The 17,069-nt window shown below is 37.7% G+C and overlaps 2 non-coding genes across 2 annotated transcripts; both read left to right on the top strand.

The window, feature by feature from the left end:
* The first annotated feature begins 8,295 nt into the window (after window positions 1-8,295).
* Window positions 8,296-8,402, top strand: LOC127739833 (small nucleolar RNA R71). The gene has a single exon (XR_008000575.1). It is a non-coding gene; the product is annotated as a small nucleolar RNA R71 (small nucleolar RNA).
* Window positions 8,403-10,089: 1,687 nt separating this feature from the next.
* Window positions 10,090-10,197, top strand: LOC127740270 (small nucleolar RNA R71). The gene has a single exon (XR_008000950.1). It is a non-coding gene; the product is annotated as a small nucleolar RNA R71 (small nucleolar RNA).
* Window positions 10,198-17,069: the final 6,872 nt, after the last annotated feature.

The raw sequence follows: 17,069 nt of genomic DNA, 5'->3' as shown, positions 1-17,069 counted from the left end.
GACCGCGTGACCAACGCGGACGCGTGACAGAGGCCACGCACTAGAAAATTACAGAACACGCCCCAGTGAGTTCTAAAGCCCTTTTTGGCCCAAATCCAAGTACAGAAGGCATAGACCAGAGGTTATGAAGTGGGGGAATGCATCCATTCAAAGGGAGCTCACATAATTTACTTTTCAATGATTTAGATCTAGTTTAGAGAGAGGTTCTCTCTCTCTCTTTTAGGATTTAGAATTTCTTCTTGTTTCAAGAGTAACTCTGGATCCAGGTTTTAAATGTTCTTTTATTTCTATAATTATTTATTCCAGCATTTGAATTGATTATTTACTTTTAATAATTTAATTTATGAATTATTCCATGTTACAGATAATTATTTGAATTAATGGTATTGAGGCATTTCCAGTTTATTATTGCTCTTGTTAATTTATGGTTATCATTGTTTACGATTTGAAGATATTTTTATTATTCCAGCAAATTTACTTTTTCCCCTTTTGGTTCTGATTAAGAATTTAGTAACTCAACAGTTATTAAACTCAACGTAATTAATAATCGTTATCTTGCTAATTGAGCTGAACCTAAATAATCCCAACCTTTTCTTAGGAAATAATTAGGATTCAAAGGTCAATTTAATTAGTCTCTTGACTTTCCTTTGCCCTGGTAAAGGTTGACCAAGTGGAGTTTAGATTCAACTTTTATTATAGTTGAGAGAGATGACTAAGTTAGACCTCTAAATTCCCTCATCTTGCCAAAAGTTGTTTTACAGTTGTTTATTTATTTTTAATTTCCATTTGCTTTACTTGTCATTTAAATCACTTGCTTCTCACCTTCTAAACCCTGAATTCACAACCTTTATAGCCAATAATAAGAACATACTTCTTTGCAGTTCCTTGAGAAGATGACCCGAGGTTTGAATACTCGGTTAACAATTTTTAAAGGGGTTTGTTACTTGTGACACCCAAAACGTTTGTACGAAGGGATTTTTGTCGGTTTAGAGACTATATCTACAACACGACTGTTTTTATGACATTCTTTACTGGCAAAAATCCTAACGTCAGACATCCCAACACCAAACATAGAGTTTGAATGTGGAGGTTCAACACCAAACTTAGAGTTTGGTTGTGGCCTCCCAACACCAAACTTAGAGTTTGGTTGTGGGGGCTTTGTTTGACTCTGTATTAAGAGAAGCTTTTCATGCTTCCTCTCCATGGTTGCAGAGGGAGATCCTTGAGTTTTAAACACAAGGTAGTCCGCATTCAATTGAAGGACCAGCTCTCCTCTGTCCATATCAATCACAGCCTTTGCTGTGGCTAGGAAGGGTCTTCCAAGGATAATGGAATCATCCTCATCCTTCCCAGTGTCTAGGATTATGAAATCAGCAGGGACGTAAAGGCCTTTAACCTTTACTAGCATGTCCTCTACCTGTCCATAAGCCTTTTTCATAGAGTTGGCTGCCATCTCTAATGAGAATTTGGTAGCTTGTACCTCAAAAATTCCCAGTTTCTCCATTACAGAGAGTGGCATTAAATTTATGCCTGACCCCAGTTCACACAGAGCCTTTTCAAAGGTTATGGTGCCTATGATACAGGGAATTAGGAATTTACTAGGATCCTATTTCTTTTGAGGTAGTGTGTGCTGAACCCAGGTATTCAGTTCATTAATGAGCAATGGAGGCTCATCCTCCCAAGTCTCATTACCAAATAGCTTGGCATTCAGCTTCATGATTGCTCCTAAATACTGGGCAACTTGCCCTTCAACAATATCTTCATCTTCTTCAAAAGATAAATAGTCATCAGAGCTCATGAATGGTAAAATGAGGCTCAATAGAATCTCTATGTTTTCTAGGTGAGCCTCAGATTCCTTAGATTCCTCAATTGGGAACTCTTTTTTGTCCAGAGGACATCCTAAGAGGTCTTCCTTACTGGGATTCACGTCCTTTCCACTCTCTCCAGGTTCGGCCATGTTGCTCATAGTTATGGCCTTGCACTCTCTTTTGGGATTCTCTTCTGTATTGCTTGGGAGAGTAATAGGAGGAGTTTTAGTGACTCTTTTACTCAGCTGGCTCACTTGTGCCTCCAAATTTCTAATGGAGGACCTTATTTCATTCCTGAAACTTAGGGTGGCCTTAGATAGATCAGAGACTATGTTTGCTAAGCTAGAGGGACTCTGCTCAAAATTCTCTGTCTGTTGCTGAGAAGATGATGGAAAAGGCTTGCTATTGCTAAACCTGTTTCTTCCACCATTATTAAAGCCTTGTTGGGCCTTTTGTTGATCCTTCCATGAGAAATTCGGATGATTTCTCCATGAGGGATTATAGGTGTTTCCATAGGCTTCACCCATGTAATTCACCTCTGCTATTGCAGGGTTCTCAGGATCACAGGCTTCTTCTTCAGAAGATGCCTCTTTAGTTCTGTTGGATGCATTTTGCAATCCATTCAGACTCTGAGAAATCATGTTGACTTGTTGAGTCAATATTTTGTTCTGAGCCAATATGGCATTCAGAGCATCAATTTCAATAATTCTCTTCCTCTGAGGCGTCCCATTATTCACAGGATTTCTTTCAGAAGTGTACATAAACTAGTTATTTTCAACCATGTCAATGAGTTCCTGAGCTTCTGCAGGCATTTTCTTCAGGTGAATAGATCCACCTACAGAATAGATTCACACTTTGTCACAACTTCACACAACTAACCAGCAAGTGCACTGGGTCGTTCAAGTAATACCTTACGTGAGTAAGGGTCGATCCCACGGAGATTGTTGGTATGAAGCAAGCTATGGTCATCTTGTAAATCTCAGTCAGGCGGATTCAAATGGTTATAATGGTTTTCGAATATAATGATAAATAAAATGTAAAGTAAAGATAGAGATACTTATGTAAATCATTGGTGGGAATTTCAGATAAGTGTGTGGATATGCTTTGTTCCTGTTGAATCTCTGCTTTCCTTCTGCCTTCATCCAATTCTTCTTACTCCTTTCCATGGCAAGCTGTATGTAGGGCGTCACTGTTGTCAATGGCTACTTCCCATCCTCTTAGTGAAAATGGTCCAAATGCTCTGTCATAGCACGGCTAATCATCTGTCGGTTCTCGATCATGTCGGAATAGAATCCAGTGACTCTTTTGCGTCTGTCACTACGCCCAACAATCATGAGTTTGAAGCTCGTCACAGTCATTCAATCCCTGAATCCTACTCGGAATACCACAGACAAGGTTTAAACTTTCCGGATTCTCAAGAATGGCCGCCAATAATTCTAGCTTATACCACGAAGATTCTGATTAAGGAATCCAAGAGATACGCGCTCGATCTAAGGTAGAACAGAGGTGTTTGTCAGGCACGCGTTCATAGGTAAGAATGATGATGAGTGTCACGGATCATCACATTCATCATGTTGAGTGCAGCAAATATCTTAGAATAAGAATAAGTGTGAATTGAATAGAAGAACAATAGTACTTTGCATTAATACTCGAGGTACAACAGAGCTCCACACCTTAATCTATGGTGTGTGGAAACTCCACTGTTGAAAATACATAAGTGATGAAGGTCCAGGCATGGCCGAATGGCCAGCCCCCAAATGTGATCTAAAGATGTAAAATCCCAGATGAAAATACAATAGTAAAAAGTCCTATTTATACTAGACTTGTTACTAGGGTTTACAGAAATAAGTCTTAGTGCAGAAATCCACTTCCAGGGCCCACTTTGGTGTGTGCTTGTGCTGAGCTTGGGCTTTACACGTGCAAAGGCTTCTCTTGGAGTTAAACGCCAAGTTGTAACGTATTTTTGGCGTTTAACTCTGGTTTGTGACGTGCTTCTGGCGTTTTACTCCAGAATGCAGCATGGAACTGGCGTTGAACGCCAGTTTTCGTCATCTAATCTCGATTAAGTATGGACTATTATATATTGCTGAATAGCTCAGGATGGCTAAATTCCAACGCAGTTGAGAGCGTGCCATTTAGAGTTCTGTAGCTCCAGAAAATCCCTTTCGAGTGCAGGGAGGTCAGAATCCAACAACATCAGCAGTCCTTTGTCAGCCTCCTATCAGATTTTTGCTCAGGTCCCTCAATTTCAGCCAGAAAATACCTGAAATCACAGAAAAATACACAAACTCATAGTATAGTCCAGAAATGTGAATTTTGCATAAAAACTAATAAAAACATCCCTAAAAGTAGCTAGATCCTACTAAAAACTATCTAAAAATAATGCCAAAAAGCGTATAAATTATCCGCTTATCACAACACCAAACTTAAATTGTTGCTTGTCCCCAAGCAACCGAAAATCGAATAGGATAAAAAGAAGATAATATACTATAATTCCCACAATATCAATGAATATTAGTTCTAATTAGATGAGCGGGACTTGTAGCTTTTTGCTTCTAAACAGTTTTGGCATCTCACTTTATCCTTTGAAGTTTAGAATGATTGGCATCTATAGGAACTCAGAGTTCAGATAGTGTTATTGATTCTCCTAGTTAAGTATGTTAATTCTTAAACACAACTACTTTATGAGTCTTGGCCGTTGCCCTAAGCACTTTGTTTTCCAGTATTACCACCAGATACATAAATGCCACAGACACATGACCGGGTGAACCTTTTCAGAGTGTGACTCAGCTTTGCTAAAGCCCCCAGTTAGAGGTATCTAGAGCTCTTTAGCACACTCTTTTTGCTTTGTATCACGACTTTAACCACTCAGTCTCAAACTTTTCACTTGGACCTGCATGCCACAAGCAGCTTGATTTAGCCGCTTAGGCCTGGATTTATTTCCTTGGGCCCCTCTTATCCATTGATGCTCAAAGCCTTGGATCCTTTTTACCCTTGCCTTTTGGTTTTAAGGGCTATTGGCTTTTTCTGCTTGCTTTTTCTTTTTCTTTTATTTTTTTGCATTTTTTTCGCAAGCGTTTGTTATTCATTGCTTTTTCTTGCTTCAAGAATCAATTTTTTTCAGATCTCAATAACATTTCTCTTGTTCATCATTCTTTCAAGAGCCAACAATTTTAACATTCATAAACAATAAGATAAAAAATATGCACTGTTTAAGCATTCATTCAGAAAACAAACAGTATTATCACCACATCAATATAATTAAACTAATTTCAAGGATGAATTCGAAACTCATGTATTTCTTGTTCTTTTGAATTAAAAACATTTTTTTTCATTTAAGAAAGGTGAAGGATTAATGGAATTATTCATAGCCTTAAGACATAGTTACTAAATACTAATGATCATGTAATAAAGACACAAACATAGACAAGTATATAGCATAAAACCGAAAAAACAGAGAGATAAGAACAAGGAAGTAAAGGAATGAGTTCACTTTAGTGAGGGTGGCGCCTTCTTCTTGAAGAACCAATGGTGCTCTTTGAGCTCCTCTGTGTTTCTTCCTTGCCTCTGTTGCTTGATCCCTAGTGATTTTGGTGCTCCTATCCTTAGTTGCTCCCAATAATTGTGTGGAGGAAAATGTATCCCTGAGGTATCTCAGGGATTTCTTGATGAGGGAATTCCTTATGCTCTTGTTGAGGTCCATGAGTAGGCTCTCTTGATGTGCAGTCAAATGCTCTACTACTGAGCTATGGACCCTTGAGATGAATCTCTCCATCTCCCATGACTCGGAGGTGGAAGCTTTTGTCTTCCCTTTACTCTTTCTAGAGGTTTCTCCAGCCTTAGGTGCCATAAATGGTTATGAAATAACAAAAAGCTATGCTCTTACCACACCAAACTTGGAATGTTGCTCGCCCTCGAGCAAAAGAAGAAAGAATAGAAGAAGAAGAAGAAGATATGGATGAGAGGGAGAGATGTGTGGGTTTCGGCCAAGGGGGATAAGAGAGGGTTGTGTTGTGTGAAAATGAAGAAGGATGGAGGGGTTTATATAGTGGAGGGAGAGGGAATGGGGTTCGGTCATTTAGGGTGGGTTTGTGTGGGAAAGAGATTTTGATTTTGAAGGTAGGTGGGGTTCCTGTGGGGAAGAGTGGATGGATGTGAGTGGTGAAGAGGTGATAGGGAAGAGAGATTGAGGTGATTGGTGAAAGGTGTTAGGGGAAAAGTGTTATTGGATTGTGTAAAGAAGATAGAAGGTGAGTTGAGGTAGGTGGGGATCCTGTGGGGTCCACAGATCCTGAGGTGATCCTGTGGGGTCCACAGATCCTGAGGTGTCAAGGATTTATCATCCCTGCACCAATTAGGCGTGTAAAACGCCCTCTACATGCAATCCTGGCATTTAACGCCAGACTGATTCTTATTTCTGGCGTTAAACGCCAGACTGATGCTTGTTTCTGGTGTTAAACGCCAGCTCTATGCTTGTTTCTAGCGTTAAACGCCACTTTGCTGCTTGTTTCTGGCGTTTAACGCCAGCTCTCCTTAGGGTGCAATCCTGGCGTTTAAACGCCAGACTGCTGCTTGTTTCTGGCGTTCAACGCCAGCTTCATGCTCTGTTATGGCGTCGAACGCCAGCCAGATGCTCCTTACTGGCGTTTAAACGCCAGTAAGCTCTTCCTCCAAGGTGTGCTTTTTCTTCTGCTGTTTTTGATTCTATTTTTAATTTTTGCAAATGTTTTGTGACTCCATATGATCATAAACCTAATAAAACATAAAAGAATAATAGAAATATAGATAAATAAAAATTGGGTTGTCTCCCAACAAGTGCTTATTTAATGTCAATAGCTTGACAGTGAGCTCTTATGGAGCTTCACAGATGTTCAGAGCATGATGAGGGCCTCCCAACACCAAACTTAGAGTTTGATTGTGGGGGCTCTGTTTGACTATGTATTGAGAGAAGCTTTTCATGCTTCCTCTCCATGGTTGCAGAGGAAGATCCTTGAGCTTTAAACACAAGGTAGTCCCCATTCAATTGAAGGAATAGCTCTCCTCTGTCAACATCAATCACAACTCCTGCTGTGGCTAGGAAGGGTCTTCCAAGGATGATGCATTCATCCTCATCCTTCCCAGTGTCTAAGATTATGAAATCAGCAGGGATGTAAAGGCTTTTAACCTTTACCAACACGTCTTCTACCAATCCATAAGCTTGTTTTATTGACTTGTCTGCCATCTCAACTGAGATTCTTGCAGCTTGTACCTCAAAGATCCCCAACTTCCCAATTACAGAGAGTGGCATAAGATTTATACCTGACCCCAGATCACACAAAGCCTTCTCAAAGATCATGGTGCCCATGGTACAAGATATTAAGAATTTACCAAGATCTTGTTTCTTTTAAGGTAAAGTTTGCTGAACCCATGTATTTAGTTCACTAATGAGCAAGGGAGATTCATCTTCCCAAGTCTCATTACCAAACAACTTGGCATTCACCTTCATGATAGCTCCTAGATATTGAGCAACTTGCTCTTCAGTTACATCTTCATCCTCTTCAGAGGAAGAATAGTTCTCAGAGCTCTTGAATGGTAAAAGAAGTTCAATGGAATCTCTATGGTCTCTATATGAGCCTCAAATTTCTTTAGGTCCTTAACAGGAAACTCCTTTTTGTTCAGAGTATGTCCCAGGAGGTCTTCCTCACTGGGATTCACGTCCTTCCCCTCCCTTGTGCATTCGGCCACATTGATTATATCAATGGCCTTGCATTCTCTTTTTGGATTCTCCTCTATGTTGCTTGGGAGAGTGCTGGGAGGAGTTTCAGTGACTTTCTTACTCAGCTGACCCACTTGTGTCTCCAAATTTCTGATGGAGGACCTTGTTTCATTCATGAAACTTAAAGTGGCCTTAGATAGATTAGAGACTCTGTTTGCTAAGCTAGAGTGGCTCTACTCAGAATTCTCTATCTGTTGCTGAGAAGATGATGAAAAAGGCTTGCTATTGCTAAGCCTGTTTCTTCCATCATTATTAAAGCCTTGTTGGGGCTTCTGTTGATCCTTCCATGAGAAATTTGGATGATTTTTCCATGAGAAATTATAGGTGTTCCCATAGGGTTCACCCATGTAATTCACCTCTGTTATTGCAGGGTTCTCAGGATCATAAGCTTCTTCTTCAGTAGATGCCTCTTTAGTACTGTTGGATGCATTTTGCCATCCATTCAGACTCTGAGAAATCATGTTGACTTGCTGAGTCAACATTTTGTTCTGAGCCAATATGGCATTCAGAGCATCAATTTCAAGAACTCCCCTCTTTTGAGGCATCCCATTACTCACAGGATTCCTCTCAGAGGTGTACATGAATTGGTTATTTGCAACCATGTCAATGAGTTCTTGAGCTTCTACAGGCATTTTCTTTAGGTGAATGGATCCACCTGCAGAATAGTCCAATGACATCTTAGATAATTCAGACAGACCATCATAGAATATATCTAGGATGGTCCATTCTGAAAGCATGTCAGAAGGACACTTTTTGGTCAGTTGCTTGTATCTCTCCCAAGCTTCATAGAGGAATTCACCTTCTTTCTGTTTGAAGGTTTGAACATCCACACTAATCTTACTCAGATTTTGAGGAGGAAAGAACTTGGCCAAGAAGGCCGTGACCAGCTTATCCCAAGAGTTCAGGCTATCTTTAGGTTGAGAGTCTAACCATACTCTAGCTCTATCTCTTACAGCAAAAGGGAAAAGCATAAGCTTGTAGACCTCGGGATCAACCCCATTGGTCTTAACAGTATCACAGATCTGCAAGAATTCGGTTAAGAACTGAAAAGGATCTTCTGATGGAAGTCCATGAAACTTGCAGTTCTGTTGCATCAGAGAAACTAACTAAGGCTTTAGCTCAAAGTTGTTTGCTCCAATGGCAGGGATTGAGATGCTTCTTCCATGTCAGTTGGAATTTGGTACAGTAAAGTCACCAATAATCTTCCTTGCATTGTTATTGTTGGGTTCGACTGCCGTATCCTTTTCCTATAAATCATTGGTGGGAATTTCAGATAAGTGTGTGGAGATGCTTTGTTCCTGTTGAATCTCTGCTTTCCTACTGCCTTCATCTAGTTCTTCTTACTCCTTTCCATGGCAAGCTGTATGTAAGGCGTCACCATTGTCAATGGCTACTTCCCATCCTCTCAGTGAAAATGGTCCAAATGCTCTGTCACAGCATGGTTAATCATCTGTCGGTTCTCGATCATGTCGAAATAGAATCTAGTGACTCTTGCGTCTGTCACAATGCCCAACAATCACGAGTTTGAAGCTCGTCACAGTCATTCAATCCCTGAATCCTACTCGGAATACCACAGACAAGGTTTAGACTTTCTGGATTCTCAAGAATGGCCGCCAATAATTCTAGCTTATACCACGAAGATTCTGATTAAGGAATCCAACAGATACGTGCTCGATCTAAGGTAGAACGGAGGTGGTTGTCAGGCACGCGTTCATAGCTGAGAATGATGATGAGTGTCACAGATCATCACATTCATCATGTTGAGTGCAGCGAATATCTTAGAATAAGAATAAGCGTGAATTGAATAGAAGAACAATAGTACTTTGTATTAATACTCGAGCTACAGCAGAGCTCCATACCTTAATCTATGGTGTGTAGAAACTCTACCGTTGAAAATACATAAGTGATGAAGGTCAAGGCAATGTGATCTAAAGATGTAAAATCCCATATGAAAATACGATAGTAAAAAGTCCTATTTATACTAGACTAGTTACTAGGATTTATAGAAATAAGTCTTAGTGCAGAAATCCACTTCCGGGGCCTACCTTGGTGTGTTCTTAGGCTGAGCTTAAGCTTTACACGTGTAGAGGCTTCTCTTGGGGTTAAACGCCAAGTTGTAACGTGTTTTTGGCGTTTAACTCTAGTTTGTGACGTGTTTCTGGCATTTTACTCCAGAATGCAGCATGGACTTGGCATTGAACTCCTGTTTTCATCATCTAATCTCGAATAAAGTATGAACTATTATATATTGCTGGAAAGCCCTGGATGTCTACTTTCCAACGAAGTTGAGAGCGCGCCATTTGGGGTTCTGTAGCTCCAGAAAATCCATTTCGAGTGCAGGGAGGTCAGAATCCAACAACATCAGCAGTCCTTTGTCAGCCTCCTATCAGATTTTTGCTCAGGTCCCTCAATTTCAGCCAGAAAATACCTGAAATCACAGAAAAACACACAAACTCATAGTAAAAACTACCTAAAAAGAATGCCAAAAAGTGTATAAATTATCCGCTCATCAATGGTCCATTCTGAAAGCATGTTAGAAGGACACTTTTTGGTCAGTTGCTTGTATCTCTCCCAAGCTTCATAGAGGGATTCACCTTCTTTCTGTCTGAAGGTTTGAACATTCACTCTAAGCTTACTCAGCTTTTGATGAGGAAAGAACTTGGCTAAGAAAGTCGTGACCAGCTTATTCTAAGAGTTCAGGCTATCTTTTGGTTGAGAGTCCAACCATACTCTAGCTTTGTCTCTTACAGCAAAAGGGAAAAACATAAGCCTGTAGACCTCGGGATCAACCCCATTGGTCTTAATAGTATCACAGATCTGCAAGAATTCAGTTAAGAATTGAAAAGGATCTTCTGATGGAAGTCCTTGAAACTTGCAATTCTGTTGCATCAAAGAAACTAATTGAGACTTTAACTCAAAATTGTTTGCTCCAATGGCAGGGATTGAGATGCTTCTTCCATGTAAGTTGGAATTTGATACAGTAAAGTCACCAAGCATTTTCCTTGCATTGTTGTTGGGTTCGGCCATGTCTCCTTCTTTTTCGAGATTCTCTGTAAGGTTTTCTCTGGATTGTTGTGTTTTAGCTTCTCTTAGCTTATTCTTCAGAGTCCTTTCAGGTTCAAGATCTACTTCAACAAGAATGTCCTTGTCCTTGCTCCTGCTTATATGAAAAAGAAGAGAACAGAAAAGAAGATAAATCTTCTATGTCACAATATAGAGATTCTTTTATGTAAGTAGAAAAAGAAAAGAATAGAATAAGGAGAAGAGAAAAAATTTGAACACATAGGGAGAAGAGAAGAGGGTTCGAATTATGAGTAGAAGAGAAGTGTTAGTAGATAAATAAATAAATAGAAGGAGATGAGAGGGAGAGAATTTTGAAAATTGTTTTTGAAAAATGGTTAGTAATTTTTGAAAATTAAGAGAAGAAATAAAATTAAAATTAAAAATTGAAGCAATTAGTTAAATAAAAAGATTTTTGAAAAAGAGGAAGGTGATTTTCGAAAATTAGAGGGAGAAAAATAGTTAGGTGGTTTTGAAAAAGATAAGAAATAGTAAAACAAACTAAAAAAAAATCAATTAGTTAGTTGAAAGAGATTTGAAAATCAATATTGAAAAGATAAGAAGCTAGAAAAGATTTTGAAAAAGATATGATTTGAAAAAGATATGGTTAAAAAGTTATGATTGAAAAGATATTTTGAAAAATATTTGAAAAGGAAATTAAAAAGATTTGATTTTAAAATTAAAATTGATTACTTGACTAACAAGAAACTAAAAGATATGATTCTAAAATTTAAAGATTGAACCTTTCTTAACAAGAAAGTAACAAACTTCAAATTTTTGAATCAACCACATTAATTGTTAGTAAAGTTTTCGAAAAAGATAAGATTTTTGAAAAAGTTTTGATTTTTGAAAAAGATAAGATTTTTCGAAAAAGATTTGATTTTTGAAAAAGTTTTGAAAAGATAAGATTTTTAAAATTGAAATCTTGACTTGACTAACAAGAAACAACTTATTTTAAAAATTTTTGACTAAGTCAACCCAAAGATTTCGAAAATTATGAGTAAAATAAGGAAAATATATATTTTTTATTTTTGAATTTTTAATAAGGAGAAAGAAAAAGACAAATATGACCCAAAACATGAAAATTTTGGATCAAAACTAATAATGCATGCAAAAACACTATTAATGTCAAGATGAACACCAAGAACACTTTGAAGATCAAGATGAACATGAAGACTAATTTTTGAAAAATTTTTCAAGAAAAGAAAAACATGCAAGCCACCAAGCTTAGAAATTTTTAATATTTAGACACTAAGAATTAAAAAATGCATATGAAAAACAACAAAAGACACAAAACAAGAAAATATCAAGATCAAACAAAGAAAATCCTCAAGAACAACTTGAAGATCATGAAGAACACATGCATGAGTTTTCGAAAATATTTTAGAAAAATTAAAACTTGCAATTGACACCAAACTTAAAAATTGACTCTAGACTCAAATAAGAAACACAAAATATTTTTGGTTTTTATGATTTTATTAATTTTTTTTGGATTTTTTTGAAAATTATTTTTTTGAAAAATGAAAAAGAAGAAAATTTTTTGAAAGATTTTTGAAATTTTTTTGAAAATAAAATAGAAGTTGAAACAAGAAGAAAATTACCTAATCTGAGCAACAAGATGAACCGTCAGTTGTCTAAACTCGAATAATCCCTGGCAATGGCGCTAAAAACTTGGTGCACGAAATTGTGATCTCAATGGCGCCAACAACTTGGTGCACAATTGTAATATCAATCTTCTTCACAACTTCGCCCAACTAACCAGCAAGTGCACTGGGTCGTCTAAGTAATAAACCTTACATGAGTAAAGGTCGATCCCACGGAGATTGTCGGCTTGAAGCAAGCTATGGTCACCTTGTAAATCTCAGTCAGGCGGATTAAAATGGTTATGGAGTTTTAATAATTAAAAGATAAATAGAACGTAAAATAAAGATAGAGATACTTATGTAAATCATTGGTGGGAATTTCAGATAAGTGTATGGAGATGCTTTATCCCTCTTGAATCTCTGCTTTCTTACTGCCTTCATCCAATCCTTCATACTCCTTTCTATGGCAAGCTGTATGTAGGGTGTCACCGTTGTCAATGGCTACTTCCCATCCTCTCAGTGAAAAAGGTCCTCTACAGTTTCCCGCATGACTAATCAACTGTTGGTTCTCCATCGTGTAGGAATAGGATTTACTATCCTTTTGCATCTGTCATCACACCATACAGTCGCGAGTTTGAAGCTCGTCATAGTCATCCCATCCCAGATCCTACTCGGAATACCACAGACAAGGTTTAGACTTTCTAGATCTCAAGAATGCTGCCAATGGATTCTAGCTTATACCACGAAGACTCTGATTGCAAGGAATTGAAGGCTCTATTGTCAGGAGAGGCAATCAAATGCATGGACCAGGAATCCAAGAGATACACATTCAAGCTTGTTTTCATATAGAACGGAAGTGGTTGTCAATCACGTGTTCATGCGTGAGAATGGTGATGATTGTCACATAATCATCACATTCATCATGTTCTTGTGTGTGAATGAATATCTTACAATAGGAATAAGCATGAATTGAATAGAAAACAGTAGTACTTTGCATTAATACTCGAGGAACAGCAGAGCTCCACACCCTTAATCTATGATGTGTAGAAACTCCACCGTTGAAAATACATAAGCAATGAAGGTCCAGGCATGGCCGAATGGCAAGCCTCCCCAAATGACATATGAATTTGAAAATAGGGAAAAAGACCCCTAGTACAATAGTAAAAAGTTCTATTTATACTAAACTAGTTACTAGGGTTACAGAATTAAGTAAATGATGCAGAAATCCACTTCCGGGCCCACTTGGTGTGTGTTTGGGCTGAGCATTGAAGCTTTCACGTGTAGAGGTCTTCCTTGGAGTTAACGCCAGTTTGTAACTTGTTTCTGGCGTTTAACTCTGCTTTGCAACTTGTTTCTGGCGTTTGACGCTAGAATAGGGCACAAAGCTGGCGTTAAACACCAGTTTGCATCATCTAAACGCGGGCAAAGTATACACTATTATATATTGCTAGAAAGCCCTGGATGTCTACTTTCCAACGCAGTGAGAGCGCGCCATTTGGATTTCTGTAGCTCCAAATATTTTTTTCGAGTACATGGAGGTTAGAATCCAACAGCATCAGCAGTCCTTTGTCTGCCTCTGAATCAGATTTTTGCTCAGGTACCTCAATTTCAGCCAGAAAATACCCGAAATCACAGAAAAACACACAAACTCATAGTAAAGTCTAGAAATGTGAATTTTGCTTAAAAATTAATAAAAATATACTAAAAACTAACTAAATCATACTAAAAACTATGTAAAAATAATGCCAAAAGCGTATAAATTATCCGCTCATCAGTTGCATTTAGATAGTTTACTTGCATTGAATAAATGTTGATACCCTTTGTCTCTTTCTTGAGTTTAGCATGAGGACATGCTTGGTTTCAGTGTAGGGAGATTTGATAAATTCTAATTTTGTGGTTTATCTTGTGCTTAATTTAGGAATTTTATCAACTTATCTCACATTTATTCAACGAAATAGCATGCTTTTGTAATTGTAACAACCCTAGTTTTTGAAAATCAAATAATTAGTTATTTGTGATTTATTTTAAGAAAATTATTTTACTAAAGGTAATTAAATGGAGTTTCATCATAATTGGAGTTTAAATTAATTAGAATTCTTATATAATCTTTATTAGAAGTTTGGTATAATTGAAATTATAATTTTGATAATTGAAAAATAAGAAGAATTGTATAATTTAATTTAAATAAATCCTATTTTGAATGAATTATGTTATTAATTTGAACTCCTAGAAATTATTTTATTAGAAATGATTAGATTGATATTTATAAATACTTTAAGTTTAAGTCAATTAATGTTTATGTACAATTTTTACTATGATTAATTACTTTATAAATTGAAATTAAAGTTTCAGAGATAGAAAAATAATAGAGATTTGTATGATTTAATCTAGAAAATTGATATTTGAATTTAAATTGTACTTTACAAAATATAATTAACTTGTTCATTTTATAATGTAAATTAGAAATAATTGATTAAACTTAGCAATATGTTGATAAATAATGTTTCTAAATATTTTTAATAGAGTACATTTGATTTTAAAATTATCCTATCCTCCAAATATCTATTCATATCTATCCATATTCTTTTATAAAATCCCTAATTCCTAAACCTAAATTCCCAAATTGAATCAAAAACCCTAATTCCCAAATCTCAGAAACCCTAACCCTAATGTTTCCCTTTCCTCAGCTTCTGAACGCAGCCTCCACCCCCTTTCTTCCAAAACGCAATACACACACAAAACAAAGAAAGAAACGGAAACAAAGAGGAAAGAGAGAGGGAAGAGCTGCTGCCCTATTGCCGCCGCAAGGAGCCCGTGCCACCATCGTCGTCATCCTCGTGAACTGCAGCGTCGCCGTTCAACCTCGTCCCGCCGTCACCACCGTTGCCCTGGAGCTCGCCCGCCGTCGTCGTTGAGGGGCCAGCAGAGAGAGAGAACGAACGCGGGTCAGGGTCGCCACCAAGGAGAGGAGCTGTGCTCCACGCCGCCGTCGCCGCCAGTCCACAACCACCACCGCGAGGGTTTCGTCGCCGTCATTCCAGTGTCGCCGTTCGTGCTCTTCGTAGCCGTCGCCGTCGTCGAGCCGTTGCATCGCCGGACGTCATCGCTGGAGGACCGAATGGAGTAGCTAGCCGGTTCTGCTTCTGCCTCTGGTTTCTGAAATCCGAGAAGACGCAACCGCCGCTGCTGGAACTGTTATTGTTGGCCTGGCCCTGTTTTGGCTCTACTCTGAATTGTTACTGCTGCTGTTTGGCTGATGCTGAAGCTTTCCACCATTACTGGAGCCGCTCAAAACCACCATGGTTGCTATCCAGGAAACAAAATGAGTGCTGGAAATTGTTACTGAAGCTGCCCAAGAACAGTGTGTCTGCTGCCAAGGGGACAAAACGGATGTTAGAACTGCCAACGGAGCTGCTGGGTTTAGTGATTTCTGTGAGTTTCGACTTCGAGGTAGGGGATTTAACGTTTTTAATTTAGAATGCCTACAAAGTTATTGGATAAGTGCAAATGGTTAATAATATTTAAGAATTTCTTAATTGATAAGAATGACTTGAAATGTGTTTGAGAATGGTTAGCTATTGTGATTTTTCTGAGTTATGATTTGAATTAAATGTGGCTGTGATTACTTTGAATTATAATTGAAATTAGATGTGGTTGTGAACTGTGACTGAGTTATTGATTCTGCGATGAATTGGTTGAGATTCTGATTTTGAGTGAATTATTGACTTGTTTGATGTTGAAGGGGATATTTGATGAATGGGAATGGCTGTGAAGTTTACTTGTAACTAGTTGAGATTGGTTTTGGTGGCTATTGAAGGATTGGAACTAAGAGATTAAACTGTTTTGAGAACCTGTGATTTTCTGAAATAATATAGTAAATTTTAAGAGTATCTAAATAATTTTGTAATGGTTAGACTAATTCTCTGTGTCATGATTTATTGATTCTGACTCGGCTGTGATTGTGGCTGGTTCCACTGTTGTAAGTGATCGATTTGATGATTGTGCGTACTGAATGTGGTAAGGGATAGAATAAATGGTGTTACTTTTGTTGCTGAGCTTGCTGGTGTGAATTGATGAGTTATTGTGTGTTTGAATGATGATGAGTGTATATGAAAAGTTACGCTTGGCATAGTGTAGAAAAGAAAAGGTTTGATGATGCTTAAGTACTTGACATCGTGTGAATTATTGATTCTGGGTTCTTGGGCTGTGTTGGCAATGAAGAAAATTTTGAATAATTGGAAAGAGGTTAAACGTGTGATTTTGGAAGGGTTATAAGTTCAAATGTGGTTTTTGACAAGTAAGGTTGTTGAAAATGCTTAAGGCAGAAATTCTGCATACATGACAGTAGAAAGAATCAATTTCTGGGAGCATCCCAGGTCATATACTTGAATGAAACTATTTTTGCATGAAACTTTACTGTGTTTTGAGCATCTCATAAAAAACTCAGAATTTATTGATGAGTGTTTTGGGAGAAATGAATTTTTGAAGATTGATGGTTTCTGCAGAAAATTCTGTTTCTTTACTGCAGAAGCACCAACTTCCAACTCACTTAACTTTCAATTCTGGTAAGTATTTGAGCTGAAACCAACGGCATTTTCAAGCTTCCTGTGTCCACAATCTTCATTTTAAATTTCATGTCAATATCCTATTTAACCAAGTAGATATGTTGAAAAGAGTATGGATAACTCACTGGATTTTGGAAACCGAATTCTAAAAGGCCTGGCTGTGTTTCTCACTTCATAACTTTTTCATATGACATGGTATTAATCTGGAATTTGATTCAATAAAAAGCTAAAAGAGTCTTGTTTGAGATCGTGAATTTTGAAAGGCATTGGATGAAAACTGGATTTTTAAGGAATTTAC

This window comes from Arachis duranensis, chromosome 6 (assembly GCF_000817695.3).
Source record: "Arachis duranensis cultivar V14167 chromosome 6, aradu.V14167.gnm2.J7QH, whole genome shotgun sequence".
NCBI classification, from domain to species: Eukaryota; Viridiplantae; Streptophyta; class Magnoliopsida; order Fabales; family Fabaceae; genus Arachis; species Arachis duranensis.
This window is presented reverse-complemented; position numbering and strand designations above follow the sequence as displayed.